This window comes from Balaenoptera physalus (genome assembly GCF_965194825.1).
Source record: "Balaenoptera physalus genome assembly, chromosome: 1".
Taxonomy (NCBI): domain Eukaryota; kingdom Metazoa; phylum Chordata; class Mammalia; order Artiodactyla; family Balaenopteridae; genus Balaenoptera; species Balaenoptera physalus.
In genome coordinates, this window is record NC_138882.1 from 168,705,604 (window position 1) to 168,727,370 (window position 21,767).

Here is a 21,767-nt window from a genome sequence, read left to right on the forward strand (position 1 = left end):
GCCTCTGCTGAGGACCTGCTCAGAAGGGGAGAGGCAGTCGGTCACAAGGAAGGCCTCTGGAGTGTGGAGTTCTGGAGTTTGGAGGTAGGGCCCTGAGTGAGGGTGTGTGGGTGGGGTTTAGGCCCAGATCGTTGGAGTGGGTCTCCGAGTGTAGAGGTAGGGCCCTGGGTGGGGGTGTAGGGGCAGGGCTTGGGTTCTGTGCAGCCGGAGAGAGGCTCTGAGGGCAGAGGATTAGGCCCAGCATCCCAACAGGCTCCCCAGTGCCTAAGTGTACAGGGAAAGCACTGGCTGTGTTCCCTTCTGTTCCTTTGCACCCCTCCCCCAGGGTTTCCCCCATCGTCGCTGGACCCCTAACTGTGGGTGGGTCCTGCTGGGTATAGGAACTCCTCCCCTCCCCCAGCCACCCCTCAGGGGTGCTGTCCCAGAGGTCCAGCCTTTACTTTTGCTTCCTCTTCCCCCCCTCCCACTCCCTCAGGACCCGCCCTGCTGGAGGGGGCCTTGGTGGGCAGAGGATCAGGCCCGGGATCTCAGCAGGTTCCTGGGGGAACAAGTGGGCAGGGGAAACCTGACCATGCTCCCTTTTGATCCTCTGCCCTCCCAGTGGTTCCCCAATTTCCCCCTTTGGGTGTGGGAAACCCTTCCCCTCCCCCAGCCACCCCTCGGGGCACCAGTCCCTTCCTGCCTACACTTCTCCTCCCCCTTCACTCCCCCATGCCCCACGTCCTACCCAGTCACTGGGGGTTCCTCCCGTCCCCTTAGGTGTCCGTGGTCCCCCACCAGTGCCTGGTAGGTGCCCTAGTTGTGTGGAGACATGAATTCCAAATCTTCCTCATACACCATCTTGACTCTGCCCCCCCTGCTTCTTTTAATAATTGAAAATGAGCTGGAAGTAGAAAGCATTACCTCTGTAGCCATGTTTTATTGCTTAAGCTGGATAGGGTGCACAACGTTCATTGCATTATTTTTAAACCTTTTGTCTACCTTAAATATTACATAATAGGCTAAAAAATAAAATGAGTCTGGGCAGGTTGAGAGAGTGGGCATCAGAATAAGTAACTCTAAGGGTGTGGAGAAAAGGGAACCCTCCTACACAGTTGGTGGGAATGTAAATTGGTACATGCACTGTGAACAGTATGGAGATTCCTTAATAAACAAAAATAGAGCTATCATATGATCCACCAATCCCACTCCTGGGCATATATCTGGAGAAAAAAATTACTTGTAAGGATACATGCACCCCAATGTTCATTGCAGTGCTGTTTACAATAGCCAAGACATGGAAGCAACCTAAATGTCCATTGACAGATGAATGGATAAAAAAGAGGTGGTACCTATATACAATGGAATATTACTCAGCCATTAAAAAGAATGAAATAATGCCATTTGCAGCAACATGGATGGACCTGGAGATTATCATAGTAAGTGAAGTCAGACAGAGAAAGACAAATATCATGATATCTCTTATATACATAATCTAAAAAAAGGAATTTTACAAATGAAGTTATTTACAAATCAGAAACAGACTCACACATACTTAGAGAACAAACTTATGGTTACCAGAGAGGAAGGGTTGGGGGAGACGGATAGATTGGGTGTTTGTTTGGGATTGACATGTACACACTGCTATATTTAAAATAGATAACCAACAAGGGCCTACAGTATAGCACAGGGAATGCTGCTCAATATTCTGTAATAATCTAAATGGGAAAAGAATTTGAAAAAGAATAGATACATATACATGTATAACTGAATCACTTTGCTGTACACCTGAAACTAACACAACATTGTTAATCAACTATACTCCAATATAAAATAAAAATTAAAAAAAAAGAATAAGTAGCTCTAGAGTGGCCTTAAGATAAACTTTGTTGATGTGACAAGATGGCTTTTGGACCATCCTAGTTTTCTAGACACCATTGGACACATATGAAAAGAGAGCAAATGTTTCAAGCAGGGAAATTTCTACATTGGGAAAAGGGGACCCAGAAAGAAAGGACAGAAATGTAGGAAGAAAACTAGCTAGAGTACCATGTGTTAGAAAAAGCAAAAAAGGAGGCTGGGGGAAGGGCTGTGGGACTAACCTAGTCAAAGGCAGTAAAGAGGCTGAGAAGGCTGATGAAAGTCTGTGCTGCTCTTCCAGGGAGCAGCTTCAGAATTTGTCCATAATTAATGTGCTGCCTCTTTCTACAAAAGATTTGAGACACTTTGTCTACAACATACATATTCAATTGTTTTAGTGAAGTATGGACACTAAGGAAAATTTGGGACCAAGGATAAAAGAGAAACTAAAACATGACAACAACAAAGCTTGACTTAGTGTTATATTGTGATTTATAATAAGAAATATAGATATATAATAAGAAATAGATATTGTCCCCATTTCTGGCACAAAGCTCCTAAAATATTTGGATTTCTTAAGTGATGAGAGAGACAAAGTGCTCTTTTGTTATGTTAATGAGGTGAGTTTTGGACTGCATCTAAGGATGGGGGTCGTTGGTTGCTTGGAGAATCAGCTGGGTGATTAGGAGGTTGGAACTTTTAGTCTCACTCACCTGATCTCAGGGGAGGGGAGCAGGGCTGGAGATGGAATCAATCACCAATGGCCAATGATTTAATCAGGCATGCCTATGTAATGAAGTCTCTGTAAAGATGCAAAGGACAGGGTTTGGAGAGCTTCCAGGTTGATTAACTATGCTGATGCTTGGAGAGTGGTATGTCCAGAGAGGTCATGGAAGCTCCGAGTCCCTTCCCATGTACCTTGCCCTGTGGATATCTTCCATCTGGCTCTTCCTGGGTTATAGCCTTTTATAATAAGCTAGTAACCTAGTAAGTAAAATGTTTCTCTGAGTTCTGTGAGCCACTCTAGCAAATTGATTGAATCCAAGGAAGGGGTTGTTGAAACCTCCAATCTATAGTTGGTCAGTTGGAAACACAGGTGACAACCTGGACGTGTGATTGGTGTCAGGGTAGGGGGCAGTTTTGTAGGACTGAGCCCTTAACCTGTGGGATCTGATGCTAGCACATGGTAGATCATCTCAGAATTGAGTAGAATTGTAGGACAGCCAGCTGATGTCCCAGAATTGCTTGGTGGTGTGGGAAAAACCCACACACTGGAACTGGGAGCAGAACCATACTTAGCTTCCCAGAAGTCCAGGCAAAAAGTAAAATATGGAAGTTACAAAACACAGATGATCAGAAATGAGGCCACAGGCCAGTTCCTCAGGACAAGAATGATTTTTTCCCTCTGCTAGCTTCAGCCTTTGATACCTTGGTATACTTGAAAGTAGAAAAGGCCTACTTTAAATTGGCTGTGACATTGGTTCAAGATGGCAGTGTAGAAGGATGTGCACTCACTCTCTCTTGCGAAAGCACTGGAATCACAACTAACTGCTGAACAGCATCGACAGGAAGACACTGGAACTCACCAAAAAAGATACCCCCACATCCAAAGACAAAGGAGAAGCCACAATGAGGTGGTATAAGGGGCGCAATCACAATCAAATCAAATCTCATAACTGCTGGGTGGGTGACTCACAAACTGGAGAACAGTTATACCACAGAAGCCCACCTACTGGAGTGAAGGTTCTGAGCCCTATGTCAGGCATCCGAATCTGGGGGTCCGGCAATGGGAGAAGGAATTCCCAGAGAATTAGACTTGAAGACTAGTGGGATTTGATTGCAGGACTTCCACAGGACTGGGGGAAACAGAGACTCTTGGAGGGCACACACAAAGTAGTGTGCATATCAGGACCCAGGGTGAAGGAGCAGTGAACCCATAGAAGACTGAACCAGACCTACCTACTAATGTTGGAGGGTCTCCAGCAGAGGCAGGGGGTGGATGTGGCTCACTGCGGGGGACAAGGACACAGGCAGCAGAAGTTCTGGGAAGTACTCTGTGGCATGAGCCCTCCTGGAGTCCGCCATTAGCCCCATCAAAGAGACTGTAGCCTCTAGTGCTGGGTCACCTCAGGCCAAACAACCAACAGGGAGGGAACTCAGCCCTACTCATCAGCAGACAATCGGATTAAAGTTTCACTGAGCTCTGCTCACCAGAGCAACACCCAGCTCTATGCACCACAAGTACCTCCCATCAGGAAGCTTGCACAAGCCTCTTAGATAGCCTCATCCACCAGAGGGCAGACAGCAGAAGCAAGAAGAATTACAATCCTGCAGCCTGTGGAACGAAAACTACATTCACAGAAAGATAGACAAAATGAAAAGGCAGAGGACTATATACCAGATGAAAGAACAAGATAAAATCCCAGAAAAACAACTAAATGAAGTGGGGATAGGAAATCTTCTAGAAAAAGAATTCAGAATAATTATAGTGAAGATGATCCAGGACCTCGGAAAAAGAATGGAGGCAAAGATGGAGAAGATGCAAGAAATGTTTAACAAAGACCTAGAAGAATTAAAGAACAAACACCTAGAAGAATTAAAGAACAAATAAACAGAGATAATACAATAACTTAAATGAAAAATACACTAGAAAGAATCAATAGCAGAATAACTGAGGCAAAAGAACAGATAAGTGACCTGGAAGACAGAATGGTGGAATTCACTGCCACAGAACAGAATAAAGAAAAAAGAATGAAAAGAAATCACGACTGCCCAAGAGACCTCTGGGACAACATCATGCACCAACACTCACATTATAGAGGTCCCAGAATGAGAAGACAGAGAGAAAGGACCTGAGAAAATATTTGAAGAGATTATAGTTGAACACTTCGCTAACATGGGAAAGGAAATAGCCACCCAAGTCCAGGAAGCACAGAGAGTCCCAGGCAGGATAAACCCAAGGAGAAACATGCCGAGACACAGAGTAATCAAATTGACAAAAATTAAAGACAATGGAAAATTATTGAAAGAAACAAGGGAAAAACGACAAATAACATACAAGAGAATTCCCATAAGGTTAACAGCTGATTTCTCAGCAGAAACTCTACAAGCCAGAAGGGAGTGGCATGATATATTTAAAGTGATAAAACGGAAGAACCTACAACAAAGATTACTCTACCTGGCAAGGATCTCATTCAGATTCGATGGAGAAATCAGAAGCTTTACAGACAAGCAAAAGCTAAGAGAATTCAGCACCACCAAACCAGCCCTACAACAAATGCTAAAGGAACTTCTCTAAGTGGGAAACACAAGAGAAGAAAAGGACCTACAAAAACAAACCCAAAACAATTAAGGAAATGGTACTAGGAACATACATATCGACAATTACCTTAAATGTGAATGGATTAAACGCTCCAACCAAAAGACACAGGCTCGCTGAATGGTTACAGAAAAAAGACCCATATATATTCTGTCTACAAGAGACCGACTTCAGACCTAGGGATACATACAGACTGAAAGTGAGGGGATGGAAAAAGATATTCCATGCAAATGGAAATCAAAAGAAAGTGTTGGAGTAGCAATACTCATATCAGATAAAATAGACTTTAAAATATAGAATGTTACAAGAGACGAGGAAGGACACTACATAATGATCAAGGGATCAATCCAAGAAGAAGATAGAACAATTATAAATATATGTGCACCCAACATAGGAGCACCTCAATATATAAGGCAAATGCTAACAGCTCTAAAAGAAGAAATTGACTGTAACAGAATAACAGTGGGGAACTTTAACACCTCACTCACACCAATGGACAGATCATCCAGACAGAAAATTAATAAGGAAACACAAGCTTTAAATGACACATTAAACAAGATGGACTTAATTGATATTTATAGGACATTCCATCCGAAACCAGCAGATTACACTTTCTTCTCAAGTGCACATAGAACATTCTCCAGGATAGATCATATTTTTGGTCACAAATAAAGCCTCAGTAAATTTAAGAAAATTGGAATCATATCAAGCATCTTTTCTGACCACAGCGCTATGAGATTAGAAATCAATTACAGGGGAAAAAAACGTAAAAAACAGAAACACATGGAGCCTAACAATACGTTACTAAATAACCAAGAGATTACTGAAGAAATCAAAGAGGAAATCAAAAAATAACTAGAGACAAATGACAATGAAAACACGATGATCCAAAAGCTATGGAATGCAGCAAAAGCAGTTCTAACAGGGAAGTTTATAGCAATACAATCCTACCTCAAGAAACAAGAAAAATCTCAAATAAACAATCTACCCTTACATCTAAAGGAACTAGAGAAAGAAGAACAAACAAAACCCAAAGTTAGCAGAAGGAGAGAAATCATAAAGATCAGAGCAGAAATAAATGAAACAGAAACAAAGAAAACAAAAACAAAGATCAATAAAACTAAAAGCTGGTTCTTTGAGAAGATAAACAAAATTGATAAAACTTTAGCCAGACTCATCAAGAAAAAGAGGGAGAGGACTCAAATCAATAAAATTAGAAATGAAAAAAGAGAAGTTACAACAGACACTGCAGAAATGCAAAGCATCATATGAGACTACTACAAGCAACTCTATGCCAATAATTTGGACAACCTGGAAGAAATGGACAAATTCTTAGAAAGGTAAAACCTTCCAAGACTGAACCAGGAAGAAATAGAAAATATGAACAGACAAATCACAAGTAATGAAATTGAAACTGTGATTTAAAATCTTCTAACAAACAGAAGTCCAGGACCAGATGGCTTCATAGGTGAATTCTATCAAATATTTAGAGAAGAGCTAACACCCATCTTTCTCAAACTGTTCCAAAAAATTGCAGAGGAAGGAGCACTCCCAAACTCATCTGATGAGGCCACCACCACCCTGATACCAAAACCAGACAAAGATACTACAAAAAAAGAAAACTACAGACCAATATCACTGATGAACAAAGATTCAAAAATCCTCAACAAAATACTAGCAAACAGAATCCAACAACACCTTAAAAGGATCATACACCATGATCAAGTGGGATTTATCCTAGGGATGCAAGAATTCTTCAACGTACACAAATCAACCAATGTGATACACCATATTAAAAAACTGAAGAATAAAAACCATGTGATCATCTCAATAGATGCAGAAAAAGCTTTTGACAAAATTCAACACCCATTTATGATAAAAACCCTCCAGAAAGTGGGCATGGAGGGAACCTACCTCAACATAAGAAAGGTCATATACGACAAACCCACAGCAAACATCATCCTCAATGGTGAAAAACTGAAAACATTTCCTCTAATATCAGGAACGAGAGAAGGATATCCACTCTCACCACTATTATTCAACATAATTTTGGAAGTCCTAGCCACAGCAATCAGGGAAGAAAAAGAAATAAAAGGAATCCAAATTGGAAAAGAAGAAGTAAAGCTGTCACTGTTTGCAGATGACATGATACTATAAATAGAGAATCTTAAAGATGCTACCAGAAAACTACTAGAGCTAATCAATGAATTTGGTAAAGTAGCAGGATACAAAATTAATGCACAGAAATCTCTTGCATTCCTATACACTAATGATGAAAAATCTGAAAGTGAAATTAAGAAAACACTCCCATTTACCATTGCAACAAAAAGAATAAAATACGTAGGAATAAACCTACCTAAGGAGACAAAAGACTTGTATGCAGGAAATTATAAGACACCGATGAAAGTAATTAAAGGTGATACAAATAGATGGAGAGATATACCATGTTCTAGGACTGGAAGAATCAACATTGTGAAAATGACTATACTACTCAAAGCAATCTACAGATTCAATGCAATCCTGATCAAACTATCAATGGCATTTTTCACAGAAGTAGAACAAAAAATTTCACAATCTGTATGGAAACAAAAAAGACCCTGAATAGCCAAAGCAATCTTGAGAAAGAAAAATGGAGCTGGAGGAATCAGGCTCCTGGACTTCAGACTATACTGCAAAGCTACAGAAATGAAGACGGTATGGTACTGGCACAAAAACAGAAATATAGATCAAGGGAACAGGATAGAAAGCCCAGAGATAAACCCATGCACATATGGTCACCTTATCTTTGATAAAGGAGGCAAGAATATACAATGGAGAAAAGACAGCATCTTCAATAAGTGGTGCTGGGAAAACTGGACAGCTACATGTACAAGAATGAAATTAGAACACTCCCTGACACCATACACAAAAATAAACTCAAAGTGGATTGAAGACTTAAATGTAAGGCCAGACACTATCAAACTCTTAGAGGAAAACATAGGCAGAACACTCTATGACATAAATCACAGCAAGATCCTTTTTGACCCACCTCCTAGAGAAATGGAAATAAAAAGAATGACAAAAAAATGGGACCTAAAGAAAATTAAAAGCTTTTGTACAGCAAAGGAAACCATGAACAAGATGAAAAGACAACCTTCAGAATGGGAGAAAATATTTGCAAATGAAGCAACTGACAAAGGATTAATCTCCAAAATTTACAAGCAGCTCATGCAGCTCAATAACAAAAAAACAAACAACCCAATCCAAAAATGGGCAGAAGACCTAAATAGACATTTCTCCAAAGAAGACATATAGATGGCCAATAGGCACATGAAAAGCTGCTCAGCATCACTAATTATTAGAGAAATGCAAATCAAAAGTACTATAAGGTATCACCTCACACCAGTTAGAATGGCCATCATCAGAAAATCTACAAACAACAAATGCTGGAGAGGGTGTGGAGAAAACGGAACCCTCTTGCACTGTTCGTGGAAATGTAAACTGATACAGCCACTATGGAGAACAGTATGGATGTTCCTTAAAAAACTAAAAATAGAATTACCATACGACCCAGCAATCCCACTACTGGGCATATACCCTGAGAAAACCACAATTCAAAAAGCACTATTTACAATAGCCAGGTCAAGGAAGCAACCTAAATGCCCATTGACAGATGAATGGATAAAGAATATGTGGTACATATATACCATGGAATATTACTCATCCATAAAAAGCAATGAAATGGGTCATTTGTAGAGATGTGGATGGACCTAGAGATTGTCATACAGAGTGAAGTAAGTCAGAAAGAGAAAAACAAATATCGTATATTAACAAATATATGTGGAATCTAGAAAAATTGTACAGATGAACTAGTTTGCAAGGCAGAAATAGAGACACAGATGTAGAGAACAAACGTATGGACACCAAGGGGGGAAAGTGGGCACGGTAGTGGTGGTGGGATGAATTGGGAGATTGGGATTGACATATATACACTAATATGTATAAAATAGATAACTAATAAGGACCTGCTATATAAAAAAAATAAAATAAATTTCAAAAAATAAATAAATAAATTGGCCTTAAAGATGGGACAAACATCTAACAGCTAATATTTAAAACAGAGCTTTGTTAGACTGTATCTTCAAATGTGAAAGCAAAAATTATTAAAAATAAGTTTATTTTATTGTAAACTTAACAAAATTGGATTTGCACATGCTACTATCAGTCTGCTGTTTGAATGAACAGAGGAAACCAAGGGCTGACTTTTTTGGTGGAATTTTTCCAACAAAAGTATATGGTAGAATGAAATAACATTCTCAAATTCATGTTTGACTTTTGCAGCATGATCATAAAAGTGTTATTTTTTGCAAAAACTCTTTGAGCGCTTTATCAATTTTCTCCAGAGCCTCTCTTATTCCTTTGATATTCAAACCAATCCCTTTCAAAGTCTTCATGGTATCATCGTCCTTGCTGTTCTCCCCTCTTCAGCTGTTAACTGCTCTAACGCTCCCAAATACGCATTCGTCAAAGCCTTTGCAATCGACGCCAGCAGTTCCTCAACTTCACTCTCATAGACTTTATGAAATCCTGCCCCCTTCCTCTGCAATATTTGCAATTATACTTTGCAATCAGTTTGCATTGTATTCCCAGGGTATTGATCCTCTGTCAACCAGGGAAAGGTTGAGCACCATAGATGTTGATAGGAGAGGAAGGCATAGACCCTAGTGTGCATGTGGGAGGAATATTAAGGAGAGAGGACTAATATTATATGTGGAGACTTTTGCTTCCCTAGGTAAACACGTAACTGTAGGAGTTCAGATCATGAATACCTGAATAAAGGCAAACCCTGTTCTAAACTCTTAAAGTGTTTCTCACATGGCCCTTTACAAAGAGAACCACGAAGTTAACGAAGCAGTAAACAATACGCTTAATCACAGGTGTGCAGCAGAACTGGTGGCACAGTCTATGTGGCTGTTTCTTGTAACCACCTCTGATAAAATCTGGGGCAGAACATCCAAACTCAGCTCAGTGGAGGTGATTCTGTGAGGGGCTGAGTTGATCTGACTCCACATGTGGTTTGCTTGCATTGGTTATCTGTTGCTGTGTAACAAGTGACCCCAAACTTATCAGCTTAAAACAATAAATATTTATTATCTCATAGTTTCTGTAGGTCAGAAATCCAGGAGCAGCTTAGCTGTGGGTCAGCCAGGGCTGCAGTCATCTGAAGATTGTCTGTGTTTGGGGGATCTGTCTGAGCTCACTCATGTGTCTGTTGGCAGGAAGCTCCTGTTCCTTGCTAGGTGGATCTTACCAAATGGTTTCCTATGACACGGCTTCGTCCAGACCGAAAGATTCAAGAGAGCAAGAGAGAGAAACTGATCAAGATAGAAGCCACATTGTTTTTGTAACCTGATCTTGAAAGTGGCATGCCATCATGTTTGCAGTATTCTATCAATCACCCTGGTACAATTTGGGGGTGTAAATTCCAGGAGGTGGCGGTAACTGGGGGCAATCTGGGAGACTGGATACAGTGCTGTCCATTGGTTGATTGGTTGTAAGGAAGAAGCAGTTTTACCATAACAAAAGACTGGGAAGGGGCAAGAAGTTGAGAGGAGGGGAGAAGGAGGGAACAGATAGAAACAACTTATGGGGTAACGGGTGTTGATACCATGGCAGGGCTGTCCCATACAGTTATGTTGGTCGTGCACTGCACTACTTTAGAAGGTTCCATTTACATAGATCATCCAAAGCCCTGCGTGGAGGTGAGCACAGCCTCTTCCCTGCAGAAGTTTGACATGGAAGGGGCTTCACCGTGGTGACCTCTTCATCATGCAGAAATGACACAAATGTCTCTGGGAGCTGGGTTTGTGGAAACCCATTCTCTGTGTAGACCAGGTGGGACGTGGCTGCTCAGTGGAGGGAAGTGGGTGTCTAACAGGCACCTGTGAGCTCTTGGCTCTGGAATGACATTCTCTTCCTCTGCTGAAGGAACCAGTGGAGGTGGGTATTATGTGGGTGTCATAGGAGATCCTGGCTCCATTTAGGGATGGCAACATGACTCACTAAGCAGGAACAGCAGTGAGGCAGACTGCCTTTTTTCTTCTTCTTAGTGTCTGCAATTCCATTTACACCTCTGTCAAAAACAAGGGTTGACTGGGACACGATGACTTTGGAATAAGCCCCAGAGTTTCATAGATAGGAAGTCAGAAAATATTAAGTTCTATTTCTGGAATCATTAATGACTTTCTGCGTTGCCCTGTGTTATGGGCTGAATTGTGCCCCCCCCAACCCCCCACCTCCAAAACCCCTATGTTGAAGTCCTAACTCCCCAGTACCTGAGAATGTGACTATATTTGGAGATAGGGTCTTTAAAGAGGTGATTAAGCTAAAATGAGGTCATTAGGGTGGGCCCAAATACAATATGGCTAGTGTCCTTATAAGAAGAGGAGATGAAGACACAGACACATAATAGAAGGAAGACCATATGAAGACACAGGGAGAAGACGGTCATATATAAGCTGATGAGAGAACCTCAGAAGGAACTAATCCTGCTGACACCTTGATCTTGGACTTCTAGCCTCCAGAACTGTGAGGCAATACATTTCTGTTGTTGAAGCCACCCTGTCTGCGGCACTTTGTTATGGCAGCCCCAGCAAACGAATATACCCTGGACAAGTCTTTTTCCTCTCTGTGTCCTGGTCTTGCAATGCTTAAATTGATAACTCCTTGTCTTTGGTGCTTGCATATAATGCATGTTACACATATGAATGCTGTTGACCCACATGGTGCTTTTGTGCAAATTTATAAAAGATACCTCTTCTTCTTGGCAGTTGCAATCCTGCATCAGTGTGCTTGGCTTGGTGACGGAAGTGTGGGCAAGATTTCAGTGCTCCATCATCCCTAGGCTGGGTGTGCTTGTGCTGGGTACCATCTGCATCTTTACATGGCAAGCCTGCCACGCAAGAAGCTCTGGATCCTCAAGATACAGGGAGGGATGCTGGTTCTGGCTGGGGAAGCCAACCATGAAGCTCTTCTTAAGGGGAAAGGTTGAGATGACCTCCCTTTCTCCTCATTGCCCTTTCTTAGAGCAAACTCGGTGGAAAACTTCTGCAAATGATGCATTAAACTTTTAAATTTACAAGATACTTTGCACGTCTACTGTACCTTAATAACGTAACACACCAAAAGGTTGGAAAGAGCTTCTTTAAAACTTCTTTATGAATTCACGGCTCTGTACTCACTCTCATTCTCATTCTCAACCACAGATACTTACAAACCCAGAAATTTACATATTCATATATAGAGAAATGCCACTTAGCTCTCTATATAAATACATTTTAATATCATTTTGAGGAAATTTGTAGGTCCGGCTACCTTGTCACAGTTTAATGAATATTTGGTTAGATGAAACTGGCTCTTCCTTGACAAATCTTCTCCTCCTAAGCCAAAAGCTCAGGAGATGTCGTAATTCTCTTCCCATTACGTAGTCCTCTCAAGGAAGCTCAGGAGAACTGGAGAAGCTGAGGAAATGGAGACAAGCAGACTGATCTTGGGTCTGGCATGGCCACTGGTGTCTGGGGCAAGCTAAGGCCCATCTACAGTATCTGCAGCACTGGTCCTGGGGCTTTCCCCAGAACCACAGGAGGCCACTCTGCATGTGCTGGGGAAGCATCAACCCTGGGAGCAGCCTTCAACCAATGATGAATGTGAGTTTGTATGTAAAATCCCCTAGCTACTTTGCTGGGTGTGTGTGGATAGTTTTGAGGCATGTGCTTTATAGCATTTCCTGGAGTTTCCTTATGGGATTCTGTTGCAGTCCCTCACTGGGGAAGCTGGCTTATTAGTGCACACATTTTGGCTGCCTTCCTCTCTCTGGATGATTTCCCGTTTCCATATAGTGTTCCTGGTGCCCCCCAAACAAATGACTAGCACTTGAATCCTGTCTCAGGGTCTGCTTCTAAGGGAGCCTAAACTATATCCCCCTCCAGATTATAAAAGACTCAGCTTCAAACTTTGGATAGAGTCAGCTAATTGCTCAAAGAGCTTGGCCAGAATGGTTCCTGCCGCTAGTTGGCTGTAATAGGGCACATCCTGAAACACATCCAGTATGTTTTGCAACAATCCTATGGGGCTACTTATAAATTCTTGAGGTAGAGCAGTCAAGTTCAGGAAGTGGAGGGATGGAAAGGGAATCTGAAGCTATTGCATGCCTAGTACATTCTAGATTCTTTATATACTTTAAAAAAAACCTTTAATTTTGAGTGAACAGAAAAGTTGCAAAGATAAAACATTCTCTTAAGTTTCCTACCTCATTTTCTTCTTGCAGAACCACAATATAGATAGATGAAGAAATATCTATATGCATATATGCATGGGTTGGTGCACATACCTATATTTCCTAGCTCTGTCTGATGAGAGGGCCTAGAATCAATGACACCTCAGTAACCATGAGCACATGTAATGCTCACATCTTGGTCTCTAAACACCATTTTCCATTAAAAGGAACTGGGGGTCCTAGAAGAAGTGGTTGATTCCAGGAGTGAGGAATGGAAAATACAAGATGAGCTTAGAATATCTGGAGATTTGTTGAAAGAAGATAGGAGCCAACTTGATGGAGCTCCCAATGACTAAAGCTTGAACCATTTGAGCAGCAAAAAAATAATGCTGGTATTTTAATTAAAAAAATAACAACCCTATGATATGGATATAATTATTCCCAGTTTATAAATCCCTGAGGTACTGGAGAAGTCAAGATTCAGATTCAGGTTCATATAATATCAAAACTCCACTATACACATCTTCCCCATTGTAGCAAGGCAAATAGAATCTATCAATGCATTAAAGCACTCACTTCTGCTTTGAGTTGAGCAACACTAACCTTCACCCAAATGAGAGTAGGTTCTATTTTCTTTCTTCACCTTTCCATCTTTCCAGCAAAACTTTAAGTCCTACAGGTCTCACACCAAATTTTCTCATTGAGTCAGTTTTGCTTACTCTGCTGGCTTAAATCAGAGGTCACTTGGCATGAGCATTACAGTAATCTCCTTTTTCAAAGTCTACTGATGCTCCAGGTGTTTTAGAACAACTCTTCCATTCTGGTCCACAACTCAGATAAATTATCTGGAGAATTCTGGGGCATGGGAGAGAGTTAAAATAAGAACTAGAGACAGCAGGGGGGTGGGAATTTGACATCCCATTCTTTTTTTTTTTTTAACATCTTTATTGGAGTATAATTGCTTTACAATGGTGTGTTAGTTTCTGCTTTATAACAAAGTGAATCAGTTATACATATACATATATCCCCATATCTCTTCCCTCTTGCATCTCCCTCCCTCCCACCCTCCCTATCCCACCCCTCTAGGTGGTCACAAAGCACAGAGCTGATCTCCCTGTGCTATGCGGTTGCTTCTCACTGGCTATCTATTTTACGTTTGGTAGTGTATATATGTCCATGCCACTCTCTCACTTTGTCACATCTTACCCTTCCCCCTCCCCATATCCTCAAGCCCATTCTCTAGTAGGTCTGTGTCTTTATTCCCGTCTTGCCACTAGGTTCTTCATGATCTTATTTTTTTTTCCTTAGATTCCATATATATCTCTTAGCATACTGTATTTGTTTTTCTCTTTCTGACTTACTTCACTCTGTATGACAGACTCTAACTCCATCCACCTCGTGACAAATAACTCAATTTCGTTTCCTTTTATGGCTGAGTAATATTCCATTGTATATATGTGCCACATCTTCTTTATCCATTCATCCGATGATGGACACTTAGGTTGCTTCCATGTCCTGGCTATTGTAAATAGAGCTGCAATGAACATTTTGGTACATGACTCTTTTTGAATTATGGTTTTCTCAGGGTATATGCCCAGTAGTGGGATTGCTGGGTCGTATGGTAGTTCTATTTTTAGTTTTTTAAGGAACCTCCATGCTGTTCTCCATAGTGGCTGTATCAATATACATTCCCACCAACAGTGCAAAAGGGTTCCCTTTTCTCCACACCCTCTCCAGCATTTATTGTTTGTAGATTTTTTGATGATGGCCATTCTGACCGGTGTGAGATGATATCTCATTGTAGTTTGGATTTGCATTTCTCTAATGATTAATGATGTTGAGCATTTTTTCATGTGTTTGTTGGCAATCTGTATATCTTCTTTGGAGAAATGTCTATTTAGGTCTTCTGCCCATTTTTGGATTGGGTTGTTTGTTTTTTTGTTATTGAGCTGCATGAGCTGCTTGTAAATTTTGGAGATTAATCCTTTGTCAGTTGCTTCATTTGCAAATATTTTCTCCCATTCTGAGGGTTGTCTTTACATCTTGTTTATGGTTTCCTTTGCTGTGCAAAAGCTTTTAAGTTTCATTAGGTCCCATTTGTTTATTTTTGTTTTTATTTCCATTTCTCTAGGAGGTGGGTCAAAAAGGATCTTGCTGTGATTTATGTCATAGAGTGTTCTGCCTATGTTTTCCTCTAAGAGTTTGATAGTGTCTGACCTTACATTTAGGTCTTTAATCCATTTTGAGTTTATTTTTGTGTATGGTGTTAGGGAGTGTTCTAATTTCATACTTTTACATGTACCTGTCCGGTTTTCCCAGCACCACTTATTGAAGAGGCATGACATCCCATTCTTAATCACCCCTCTGTGCTTTGATGCCTTCCTTGATAGCATGGGTTCCAGATTCCTCATTTGTTCACATTTCCTGGGGGGCAGCAGTGAGGGCTGAGCACTCCACACTGCTATAAAAATAACGAAAGTGATAAATGGCCTCTAACAGCAAGGAAGGGAAGAAATGGCATTTTTTCCCCCTCCTTGCCTTGGCTGTAGATAAATTGCATCTGTCGTGGCTGGGGCCATGGAGCTTTAACTGTGATGCAGTTGGGGTGGCTATGTGCCAGACCCTCCCTCCCCCTACAGCAAGGAAGCTGACCTGGCTGGCTAATTTTAAAAGAAATAAAAGGAAGCAGGGGCCCAGTCTGCCTAATAGTTAAAAGCTCTGACTCTCCAGGTTCACAAGACCTTCACGTCCATGTAGGAGCAGCTTCCTGCTTGAGAGCAGAGCCAACCTGTGTGTTCATGGAGCATCTGTCCTTTACTGTACCCGTGGCTGACCATTTAGATGGGTTGAATGCAGATGGGTCCTGAGGCAGAGGGATGGATAAAATGGCCTCTGACAGGCTCCTTACTGCCTCAGGTTTTTTAAAAAAACAGTTTTATTGAGGTATAATCAATGTACCAAAAACTGCACATATTTAATATGTTCAATTTAAGTTTGGACATATGCATACACCTGTGATACAATAACCGCAATCAAGGTAATAACCACACCCATCACCTCCAAAAGTTTCCTTGTGTCCCTTTGCTTTTTTGTGTGATAAGAACAATTAACATGAGACCTACCCTTTTTATTTTTTAAGTGCACAATACCATATTGTTAACTATGGGCACTATGTTATACAGCAAACCTCTGGAACTTCTTCATCCTGTATAACTGAAATATTATACTCATTGAGCAACAACTTCCCGTTTCTACCCCCCCACCCTCTAGCAACCACCAATCTATTTTCTACTTCTGTAAGTTTGACTACTTTAGATTCCCCATGCAAGTGGAATCATGTAATATTTGTCCTTCTGTGATTGATTTATTCCACTTAGCATAATGTCTTCAAGGTCCATTTATGTTACCACAAGTGATATGATTTCTTTCTTTTCTAAGCTTAAGTAATACTCCACTGGATGTGTATTTTCTTTAGCCATTTGTCTGGTGATGGACTTTTGGGTTGTTTCCATATCTTGGCTATTGTGTATAATGCGTCATTGAACATGGGAGTGCAAAGAAGCCGTACAAATGACCAACAGGCACATGAAAAGGTGCTGAACATCACTAATCACCATAGAAATGTAAATCAAAACCACAGTGAGATATCATTCACACTTGTTAGGACGGATCTTTTAAAAAAATCAAAATATAATAAGCCTTGGCAAGGTTGTGGAGAAATTGGAACACTTGTGCACTGTTGGTGGGAATGCAAAATGCTACAGCAGCTATGAAAACAATATGGAGGTTCCTCCCAATTAAAAATAGAAGTGCCCTATGATCCAGCAATCCCAATTCTGGGTATATGTCCAAAAGAATTGAAATCAGGATCTTGAAGAGATGTCTGCATGATGCTTTTTGAGTTCTGGCCCCAAATCAGTCTGTGATAAAGCTCTGCTGTGTCAGAACTGTAAAGGCAAGTGGTGATGTCAATTGATTCTGCTGGTCATGATTTTAGTTAGGTCAAAACCTGGGAGTCACTCTAGCCTCCTCCCTCTTGACCATTCCACATGTCCAACAGGATTCCGTATCTGGATGCTTCTATCTCCTTAACATCTCCTGCTTGTGCCTCTTCTCTCCTCCCAGGGTCCCTGCCTTAGGGCAGCCACTTCCTCCCTGCCCTAATCTATGCAAGGGCTTCCTGGTGGTCCCCATGCCTCTACCCTTGTCCGCTCTAATCCATCCTCTAGACCGCAGCAAGAGGGAGCACACATCTAGGTACAGATCTCCTCCAATTAAAACATTTCCATAGCCCCCAGTGTCGTGAAGATAAAATCCACTTTCTGCTGCATAGCATACATAGTCTCGCATGATCTGGCCTCTGCTTATCTCACCAGCCTGGTCTCTCCCTGGTTGCTTTGCAGCAAATCCTGGCAATACCAAGCCTCCTTGTGAGGCCTTAAAAAAGACTTACTTTTTCTTGCCTTTAATGAGATGCACAAACATGCTTCCATCTTCTTCCCCTGAGTGACTCCTACTTATTGTCAGGGCCTCAGGTCCAAGGGCACCTCCTCTGGGAAGCCCTCCTAAGGTTAGATTAAGAGGCCTTCCTCTGCCATCACATGAAAGCCTCCTTCTGTTACCCATCTCACAGTCTCACCAGACTCCTTGATAATAAGGCTCATACTATCTTCCAGATACTGTTTTAGCACATGAGCTGAATAATCACGTCCTTACACACACGCAGTGTTTAGCATCTTCATTTTACAGATGACGCTGCTGAAGCACAGAACAGGTAAGTAACTTTTCTAAGGTTACGGAGCTTGTAAGTGACAAAGCCAGGCTTGAACCTAGCCTGTGGTTTTGACCACTAGGCTGTACCACGAGTACTTGCTTTCTCACAATTTTGCAGTTTTCCTTTGAGCAACTGGGCTGAACGCCTGTGGCTATAATCAGTTTTGTGAGTTGCACCTGAACTGGGAGGATGACGGGAGGGAGGGGCCAATTATGACCTGAGGGCAGGCTGCCTGTTTTTGTAAATAAAGTTTTATTAGGACACAGCCATGCCCATTCAGTTACATGTTGTGTGTGGTGGCTGTGGTTCTACAATGGCAGAACTTAGTAGTTGTGAGAGACTTCTTGGCTTGCAAACCCTAAAGTATGTACCATCTGGTCCTTTAAGAAAAGGCTGGCAGACCCCAGCCTCTTCTTAAAGCCTTTCAGACTCCAAAGCCTGTGCACCAATTTCCCAGGCATGTCCCCTGCAGCCAGGCACTGGGATAGATAATGCACAGTGGCAACGTACACATGAAAGGTGGTGGTCAGGGCCCCAGGAGGAGCTCTGTCAGTGGTCTTGCAGTTTCTTCCTTCCACACCTCTCTGTGTTTTCTCCTCCCCGCTTGGTGTCTGGTGTCTTAGCTGAGGATGTTGGTCTATAGAGCTCACGGCCATGGCATCAGAGTCTCCATCCCTTCCTTAAGTTCCTCCTGGAACAACCGGTCAGCCTCCGCTTGCCCCGTACCAGCTCGCTTCCTCTAGGCAGGTGGCAAGAATTAAAGTTTGCATTTCCTCCAGCCGGCTTCCTGGCCTCCTCTCCCAGGGTCCCATCACTCCAGACTGGTCTCAGTGCCACAGATGGAGTTGGTTATAAAAGTGCATCAATAAATGGAATTGGGGAAAAATAAAATCCCCAGCATGGAGAAGAGCTCTGTGTGTGTGTGTGTGTGTGTGTGTGTGTGTGTGTGTAGAGGGGACACTGGAGGATGGGCTGAGAGGAGGGCTTTTCAGAGAGGGAGAGAAGGCAAAGGCCCCAGGAAGGGAGAGTTTCATGGGGGCTGTCAGCAACAAGAAGGGTGATTTAAAATCAATTTCCTGGCCAAGAAGAATCATTCTTGCCAGGGTGAAATATAATGTGAAATAGGAAAGAAAGGCGAGCCTGGGCTCTGCCATGATGTGCCTTGGGTCCTCCTGCTTATGAAGCAAATAACCTTCTCCATAGGCAGCCAGCCCGGCTCCATTTTCATAGCAGGAACAGTTGCTAGGCGTAACCATCTCTAGTTGTCAGACTGAGGACATCAGGCTCAAGAGGGACAAGTGGCCCACGAGGGCTGCCCTGGCTCTATACATGAATGACTTTAGCATCAAGCATCTTGGGTAACAAACATTGTGAACCTGCTCTTTGGTCTACAGTCATGAGATGAAAATTTTTTTAGTAGAAAGTAACAGAAACCCAGTTTGATTTAGTCTAAGATCCAACTGGCTCTATTGACTCAAATGACCATATCTCAGGCCAAGCAGGCAGGGACAGAGTTGAGTGTCAGGCACTCACATGCTCCAGGACAAGACTTCTGTTTCTCTAAATGTCAACTGAATTTTCCCACATGGACTTTCTCCACCAGGCTGGGCTACCACAGGGACCATTGGCTACTCTTGGACTCACAAACCCAGGTTTCAACACTAGAGAGGAAAAGCCTCTATTCCCTTGGTTCTAATTTGAGAAATCCCAGGGAAGGGCTTTGATTGGCTGAGCAGAGACTCAAGGCCCAGGTCCCACTAAAACGAAATGGTTGAGGTTGGGGAGGATTATGACCCCAAAAGAAGAGGGCATATGGTTCCCAGAAGAAAGAAGAGTCTGGACACACAAACTGTGATGTGCACCATAGTGTCTGAGCTCTTGCCTAAGTCCCTGGCCCACCCCAGCTCCCAGCAATCAAGTCCTCCCTTTGGATCTTGAAGGTGTTGTCTATACCGCCTGCCTCTGCTTCTCCACGTCTCATTTTCTCCTCTGCACCTTGCAGTCCAACTTCTGGTCCTTCCATGTCATGGAAAATCTCCCTTGAAGGTTATGATGAGCTAAATCATTAGACAAAGCCCTCTATCTCATCCCATTCTCTTGGCCTCCCTGCAGGGTCTGTATGGTTATTTACCACCTGCAGCTTTGGGATGTTCTCCCATCCTTCTTGTATCTGGGAAAGTGTGCTCTCCTGTTTCCACCTACCTTCTGACTACTCCTTCTCAGTTCCTTCTCTGGTCCTTCTTTGTAAGCCCATCCCATAATGAAGGGGTTTTCTTCAAGGGCGGCCGTTTTCTTCATCTCAGCATTCTCTTTTGGTAATTTCAATTAATCTCAGAGCTACGTTAACAGAAGCCTAGTGAATAGAGAAAAGGAGGTGATATTCTTGTAGACAGACCCCACCTGTGGTAATATCCTTGGTTCTAGGCAGCATAGTTTTAAAGGAACAGTGAAAAATTAGTACATGTTCAAGAGTCATAACCAAGGAGACTAAATATGGGGTCATATGGGGAAAAATCACAGGGACTGGAAACATTTAACCTGGACAGAAGAAGCATGTTGGGGCTCAAGAGGGCTCTTCTAGAGAGCTGTCCATTTCATCGTTCCAGTGGTGGGATGGGGGTGGGTCTCAGAGCAAGGCCAGAAAGGACAGGGTAACTGATTTCCTCTCTGTGCCCCCAGGGCTAGCCCAGCCTTCAGCATGGGAATTAGGGCCTTGAATAGATGACTGAGCTGTTCTGCGTGAGGGGGAACTCCTGCTCCTGGAAACATGCAAGTGGAGACTGGGCAGCCATGATTCGGGACATGATTCGGGACATTCGGGTGGGTGGGAGGTCTGACTCCCTGATACTTACAGGTCCTTCCAATTTCTAAATCACTGTGGCTCTTGGGCTCAGGGATGAGATTTTAAAAGAGGCTTGGGTCCTCTAAGTGAGCCACTCTTCCTCCTCTAGGTCACCTGGTTTCATCCTGTGGCCCTGGAGAGATGACGGTGCTCAACCCCATCCTCCAGCAAACCTCAGGGGGCCTTCCTTCTCTGTTTATTCAATTGTTCAAGTAGTACTTATTCAGGACCTGCTATAGGCCAGGCAGTGCTCTAGGTGTAGAGACAGGTGGATATACTACTATTACTACTACTACTACTAACAACAACAACACTTAATAGTGTCTATTACATGCCTAGAACATCAAGGCTACTACATAAGTCAAACAAGGTCTCTGCCCTTATGGAGCTTATACTCTAGCAGAGGAGACAGGCAGTAGCAAGTCAAGATACTGCTATGGTGCTAAAGGTTACAATGAGAATAATATTGGGTAATAGGAGGAGCTGGAGTGTGGATTAGGGGATGCAGGGGGGGACCATTAGGAAGGGTGTTCAGGGAAGGCACCCCCTGCCTGGAAGAGGTCTCTGCCTCTTCAGCCCACACTCCTAGCCTGACAGCTGCTGCTGTCACCTCCAGCCGCTGGAAGAGCTCAGCCTGCTTTAGGAAGGGACCAGACTCCCCACTGAGGACAATAAATAGGAAATTAGTTGAAAATGTCTATACACGCAGAAAACATACACAGACATAATATCCAGAGAG

General features: G+C 42.5%; 1 long non-coding RNA gene across 1 annotated transcript in view; it reads right to left on the bottom strand.

Annotated features, from left to right (window-relative positions):
• The window catches only part of LOC309639280, a 33,643-nt gene extending 12,675 nt beyond the window's left edge, over positions 1-20,968 (bottom strand). The window contains exon 1 of the long non-coding RNA XR_014251572.1: positions 14,328-20,968. This is a non-coding gene — a long non-coding RNA (uncharacterized lncRNA). The remainder of the gene's footprint in view (positions 1-14,327) is intronic.
• Between the last annotated feature and the right edge of the window lie 799 nt (positions 20,969-21,767).